This window comes from Urocampus carinirostris, chromosome 5, assembly GCF_059441175.1.
Source record: "Urocampus carinirostris isolate Australia breed hairy pipefish chromosome 5, RoL_Ucar_1.0, whole genome shotgun sequence".
Lineage (NCBI taxonomy): Eukaryota > Metazoa > Chordata > Actinopteri > Syngnathiformes > Syngnathidae > Urocampus > Urocampus carinirostris.
Window position 1 is genome coordinate 25,883,700 of NC_142353.1, and position 7,657 is coordinate 25,891,356.

The following is a 7,657-nucleotide window of genomic DNA, read 5'->3' on the forward strand; positions in this document are numbered from 1 at the left end:
GTGACATCCTCTACCAACCAACCGAATCCCAGAGGCCCTGGGCGCACACGAGATTTCCATTCCTAAGTGTGAGTGAGAGCACTGAGCTTAAATAGGAGGGAAGCCAATCAGTCAACGAGCCGCACGTGGCGCCAAATGGGCAGGGCCAATTGGCAACCGTGACAATTGGATGATTTAACTATAAAAAAGAAATGAAAAAAAACAACAGGTCAAATCTATTGTTTTAGCACACGGTTTACTCTCTTTTATGTGTAATTGATATAAAAAAATGCTGTCAATATTTAATCAATGTCGATGTGTACATATACAATGTCTTAAGCAGCTTTGAGGTTGTGTTTGTCAAGTCAAGGAAAGGGAAGAATGTACATTTGTGCATCTGCTCCACCCGGTGGTGAATATGAATCAGTCACTGTTCCCAGTAACGAGCAGGCATGTGGGCCAAACAGATGATGGATGAAGGACCAACTGGCTATTGCTCTCCTCTCATCTCTTGTTTTCCCAATTAATTTATTTAATTCATCAATTACCCTCCATAGCTTAGACAAATGAATATTTAAGCATTTGGAACTTTATTTTACTCACATTGTCCATTAATTAAGAAAACTCATTTTGGTTGTTTTAGTGCTTTTTTATGTCCCAACCCTCTGAAGTTGTGAAATGGCATACTGGCATAGAAGGAAATATGGCTTAATCTAAAACTCGGAAACAAGTGGTCACTGCTATTCATTTTGCATTCAGTTTTAAATTGAGACCTAAATTAATGCCTTAACATACCAAGACGCAGCGTTCCAAGTACATTTTCCAAGACCTTTCCACGACCGTTTCACCCCATTTACCCTAGACCACAAAGTCTCTGTGACAAAAATGGAACTCAATCTCCTAAATCTATTTTCCTTTTCGAGTGCTACAGCTTGAATCCAATTTTTGCAGTCACACGCCAATTTTTTTACTCACATAGACGTTCAAGAAATTGTCGGATGTCTTTGACGTAGGCATAACTTAGATAAATTAAAGTCACGAAGGCAAAACCCCGTTTGCATGGACTGAATGAACTCGCCGTGCGCACCCGTAGCAATCATTTCACGACTGTTGGCATTCAATTAAGATGGTATATTTAACGAAAGCATGACTCCCCGAGCAAACACTAAAATTTGTGCAGAGGTCAAATCAAATCCTTTCTTTTAAAGATTAGATTTAAAAAAATGAAGTCCTTTGTCACTGCTATTTGTTTTCCTTTCATCCATTCCTGAAACGCTCCAACCAGACATGATTATTTCCCACGCTTTGATGAGTGACCACCGGGCTTAAAGAAATGGAGAAAACAAAGAATAAAATCTGGGAAAAATGATACCCATCAGAGCCGTTTATGGCTCTGACCTTTCCTTGGGCAACCTGCACACTTTATTATCCTTCTTTGCGAGTGAGGACTCATTACGGATGAGAGTTTATTGTGGCATGTAGAATTTTTCATACACATCCTCGTAAGCCCTGACGCTCTGTGGTGTTATTAGCTAGGATACTCGGGGCAGTATGACATAATGTGTAGGCGGTGGTAAACACATTTGATTGGTGGACAGTTGAGACCGCCAAGAACACGGGTGATAGCAAGTGAAAGGAACAATTAAGTCTTGCTTAAAGTGACAGTATGTAATATTTAGTGCCTCCTAGTGGTACAAAAAACATCCGATCAGTAATTGAATATCAACAAAAAATACATGCACTATCATAGCAAGGTTATTTTTCATAAAAAATCATAGTCGAGGAATTTTTATTTCTTTTACTTTGTGGAATTCTTGTCGAGAAGTCGCCCAAAGTGAGCAAAATTTAAATGAATATATATTGCGTTTTCCAAGTGACTGAAGACCTCCCAAAACCCTTTATAATGTGCTTCACACTTACCCATTCACACACACTCACACACTCACAAACCTATAGCAATGTCAGCTATGCAAGGCAACTACCTGCTTGTCAGGGGCATTAGGGATTCAGTGTCTTGCCCAAGGACACTTCGACATATAACACGGTGGAACCGGGAATCAACAGGTTGCATGTTTGATTCCCTTGATCTGAAGAAGAGCGCTTTAGCTCCTGAGCTACTGCCATCCACTAAGTGTGTGTTTTCAAAGTTGGAAAAAATGCGCGAAGCTCCTGTTTTGTCTGCACCTAGGAGATACTACCACAAAGAAACATTTTGGGTCCATGCTCAAAACAAATGTTGCAATGTTATATTTCTGGTCAAGTGAATTAGTGCTAGGGCATTGACACGCCTGCATGTTAACTCAAAAATGGTGTTTATTCTCAATAAACCAAAATATTAATACAATCGATATACTTGTTGCTTTGGAATTAGATCCTAGGTAAACTGGGAACGGTGTACGTTTTTATTTCTCCAACATAGCAGTTTGGAGTACCTCACGGGTTCCCTGTTTAGCTGGTCTTGTGTTCAATCGATGTCATTTCCACGGTGAGTCTGCCACAAGGTAATATTTGAGAATACTTAGAAAACAGACCTGAGCCAATAACGAGGGGAAAAACAAAGTATTTATTAGCTATGTATAAACGCTATAACATCAATCACGAATGTCGTTTTTGTACTTTCAACCAAAACGTAAGTCTGCTTACAAATTTGACATTGTAAACATGGGTTCTTTACTTGGAGATCACTGAAAACCAAACTGTTCAATATGATGACAAATCATTTTAAAAATCTGCATCACAGTGAAGGTTTTCTAATATAAAACGGTGCCAAAAACACAATTTCCTTGAGTGTTTGCTGACAACAAACGCGTTTTTTCATTGTTTAATTTTGGCACACCATTCATTTTAAGTAGATATTATAACTTTTATAGTTACTTGTTTCCCTTCTTCAGAAAAAAAAATATACAAGCAAAACAACTAATTTGGCAGATAAATGAATGGTGACTTGTTTTAAGAATGGTTGTTCATTTTAATTACATTTGTACTTTGATAAAGTTATTTCTTAACATAAAGTTTAATATTTGTTAAATCAAAAAAATATCTGATGTTGGAGCAGAACAATTTTACTTGATATATGACACTTTTTGTATTCTTATTATTGACTTTTACCAGCGTGTGTCTCCAAATAGCAAAGCCAAAATGTGTTTATCCTCTATTATTTAAGTTTTCAATCCTGTTTTGAAACTCTTTCCAGTAATTTTCCAAAGCATTTCCACCAGTGCAAATAGACAAACACAAGTCCTTTCTACACTGGACTCAATGTTTTTTTACTTTCCCGAATGCTTCTTTTCCAATTTTACCTTCCAATTCTAGTTTCTCCTCTAGGCCACAGCTTGCCAAACAAAAGTGAATGGATGGACTTTGTCTTTAGGCTGCATGTCAGGTCCGTTTACCCGCTTACAACTTGTGGCTACGTGTAACACCTGCATTTACATAGGCGTGCATTGTTGGATTTAACGGTGTGTTCATTTATTACTGGATGCTGACAGTAACTCCACGGACCCTCTCCTCATCTCCCTACATTAGCTCTGACAGTAATGACTTGCTGAGTCTAATCTCTTACCAGGTCTGATGTATGCCTGTGGCAAACCCACTCAGGCCACATGGCTGAAATTGAAAAAATAAATCTAGCTTAACTTTTTACCCCTTACTGATCCTTTGTGGCCTTCTCCCTCGGACATTTCTGGCTGTCGGACAAGTAAGACATTCTACAAGATCTTGAAGAGTTATTTGCATACCCATACATTACCCATGAAGTAAACTCGTTGTTTAATGCTTAGAGTGCCCGTAAGGAATTTGGAACTTTTTTACTTCCTCCGGCTTGTGTCATCATTGCAGCCTCTGTTAGCATGTTCATGATGTAAGTGCGACAGACTTGAGACCGATTGAAAATTAGAACACAATTAGGATATAGAACAGGGATGTGAGAGCAAAAAAGTTGCACCTTAGGAGAGATGTGCATCATAATAAATTCAACAGGGAGACTGGATTGCTCAACCAAACATGCATTTACTCGGTAAATTAGCAAAGGGCTACCTGACGAAACTTTGGACCGTAGCGCTTGGACAATGACCATGATTGATATTGAGTTACAATGACTCTTGAAATAATTCTTACTCTTAGCATTGTCATGATTGTCGTATATTTATCCAAGCAGCTTCGTATCCAAAATTAACAAAGAGGAAAAAAACAGATACTAGCATGACATCACACTTCACCATTTTCCATTTCTCCTAGCTTTGCTAAATGTAGGATAACAGCAGATAGGTGCAGAGGAAATGAGCACAAGGGCTTTTTAAACTCAGTTGGGCATTTTTAACACATACTTAATAGAGTTAATTTCAACTTTATTGAGAGAACACCTCAAACGATGCACCCCACCTTTAAAGCAGTAGTCTGTTTATCTAATGAAGACTTCTTTCAGATTGGGACCATTGCCTCTTATTATAAAACACAAGCATTATATATTTCTTCTTTGAAGCCTTCATTTTATTTGTTTTTACAGTATCACAGACCTTCACTCAAACAAACATAGCACATTAACAATTTCAACCAGCATGCTCAAAGACATAAATGTATTTCTATTTGCATTAAACAAATCTGTTTAAACAGAAGGATGTAGCACATTTGTGTCCAGAGCATGGTGGATTATATTTTCACATTATCAGTCATGTGCTCCAAATTTGTGGGACGCATTCACCAAAGATGTTTTAGCCGTTTTAGCCTCTTTAGCCTCAGTTAGTCCAAAAGGTGTAAATGATATGCAAGTACCGCTATGTGATTCCTGACTGGACTGCAGAGATAAGTGAGCCCACATGAATCTGCACCCCCACCAAATGGGTTCCAGTGACAGTCCAAATAAAGAAGTTTTGGTTGGCTTGCCAGATGACTGACGTCTTGGTGCGGCTCCCGCCTCACTGAGCAGCAGATAAACCCCATGCAATAATAGACTCAAGTTTGTGCACAAGTAGCCATGTGTTTGCACTAAACATGCGTACAGCCACATTACAAACTTTAGAATATACAATATATGAATCAAGGATGGGCAATTGGAGGGCCGTAAATGAGTGCTCCGAAACCCTGAATGGTAGCTTGAGTACAAAAAAATCTTATGCAGGTTTTTCCTAAAGTCCCGGGCACATTTTCTACATTAAATGTCTCTGGAACTATTAAGGATATAAAAACAAGTCTGGTAAATTCACAAAGATTGTAAACTAAATCGCTTGATCAAAGCGGCGCTGCCACGAGCGGCTGCCTTTTCCAGCAGCTGCCCTATTGTTTTATTGTCTGCTCCTATCTTCGGTGTTTTTTCTTCCCGTTTTGACAACTACACTATGGATTACTTCTATCCTATGGACATGGGTTTTAACGCACAAGAAATGCGTGTATTCAAGGAATTTCAACTCCTTGCCCTGAAAAATTCTCGTGCCGGCGTGATGAAGGGGCCTATCGTGGAAGAAAAGCCGGAGCTAGCGAAGCGGCTAGCGGCGTTATAAGTCTTCGGTACCATCCGTAATCATGGTAAATGCGAACTCACGACCAAATAAGATCATCGAGTGCTGGTGGAAAACATCGAAGCGCACAGGGAGCGCAGTTGCTGTGTTTTGCGGAAACGTGGCTCACGTTTAGCATTCCGGACGCTAACGTGTAGCCACCCGGAGCTACCCGGAGCAATCCGGCTTCAACGCCGCTAAACAGAGACACGAAAGCCGGGGGGAATCGGAGAGGAGGCGGACTTGCTAACACGAGGTGGTGTATCCCTGGATTTTCACAAAGAAAAGTTTTCCATCTGCCGCAGGGATGTCGAATTTTTGGACTGGCGTGACGTCATCCACTTCGCTACAAGCACCCCGAGGGCATCATGTTCATCTGTTAATAAACAACGGGGTAGACTGCTGGAAGTGTGAATTTCCCTACGGGGATGAATAAAGTATCCATCTATCTATCTATCTATCTATCTATCTATCTATCTATCTATCTATCTATCTATCTATCTAAATTTATACATGGCATGTTCAAAGATGTTCAATGTGAGCACCATTGGTCACATGACACACATCAAACTAATCGTCAAATTCTTGACTCTCTGGAGCAGTGTAAAGAGGGTGGTGAGTACAGCTGAGAAAATCATTAGGACTTATCTCCCCTCCATTCAGGACATTGTCCAGAAATGCTGCCTATCCAGAGCCACAAACAACATTAGAGACACCTCTTACCCCCATCATGGACTGTTCACACTGCTAACTTCTGGGAAGAGGTACTGCAGTGTGTGGTGCAGGACCACCAACTGTCATGATTACCCAAGTGGAGCCACCTGGGGTAATCAGGTGGCGCGCTGGAATGTGCTTCCTGATTGGTTAATGCTCCCTTTTTAAACGCGTTACGCGGAGAACTCTTTGTCGGAGGATTACTTTTTACCCCGTTTGACTCGCTTGATTTTCCTGTGTATTTTTGACTTGTTTACCTGATTCTGCCTGCCTCCGATCCGACCTGCTTCCGTTCCACGCTACGATCTTCTCTCCAGTCCCGGTAAACTCGACCTGCTTCCGTCCCACGCTACGATTGGCTACGTGTCCCGAAGTTGTCTTCACGGCGTTGCTGCTGACGTTCGACGGTCATCGCGTCTCCCGCTAACCCTGTACGCTTCCCCAAATAAAAGACTTGTAACGAACGCTCTGGGGTCTCCTGCTCTGTTCTGGTCCCCCCTGACACCAACAGCTTTGTCCCCCTGGCCTTTAGACTGACAATCCAACAAATAGTAAGCTTACCCAGCTGTTGATTCGCATTTCTGTTTTTAAATTTTCCAATGAAAAAATATTGTTTTTGTTTTTTAATTCTATTGTTATTGTATGGTGAACATGTTTACTCGATTGCCCATTTTTGCACATTTGTTCAATATTACTCCCTTACATGTATATATTTACGGGAACTTTGCGGGTCAGATGTATAGACATTTAATTCTGACAATAGAGTATATCTGAATCTGAATCTCTCACAATACCCTCCCATCTGCTAGCATGGCCAATTTTGTACAAATGATACTAAAAGCAAAGTAAGATTGGCACTGTTTCTGATTGAATCTAATTTGCTGTAGTAACTGGCAACCTATTTGCCCTCGTGACCACCTGTTTGCCGCTGAGATCATTATTCATCACAACCTGTTAAAATGCACGACCAAGGCTGGAGGAAAAGCAGCTAAAGTAAAAGATGAAGGAATTTGGTTTGGCTTGAAAGTGGCAAGATGTTATCAGATATCAAAGATCCCATCTGAGCTTGTGGACAACTGTGCCTGTAAAGTCCAAGCACCCTGACTTGAAATCATTCCAGTCCATCACTCACCACGAAGAAAAGGCATCTAAAAGAAGCCAATGTCATTAAAGGAACTGAAAAGTGGCACGAATGTTATGTAGATGGTTTTGACTTCACTAGGAAAGGGGCAGTGGGAGTTTTTGCAAAAGACGTATCATTTATGTACTGTATTAAGCATGATGAATCTCCTCATTGGTTGCCATTGTGTGGGGGAAACTTATACCCAGTGTTATAAAGTTGTGTTTCTCAAAAGCAAACTGGAGGAGAATGAAAAGGTGTTTAGCAATAGTAGTAAACGCCATATTGTTCTGTTTATTTAAAAGACATGAAAAGATTCATGACATAATCAATTAAAACGGCATACATAAAA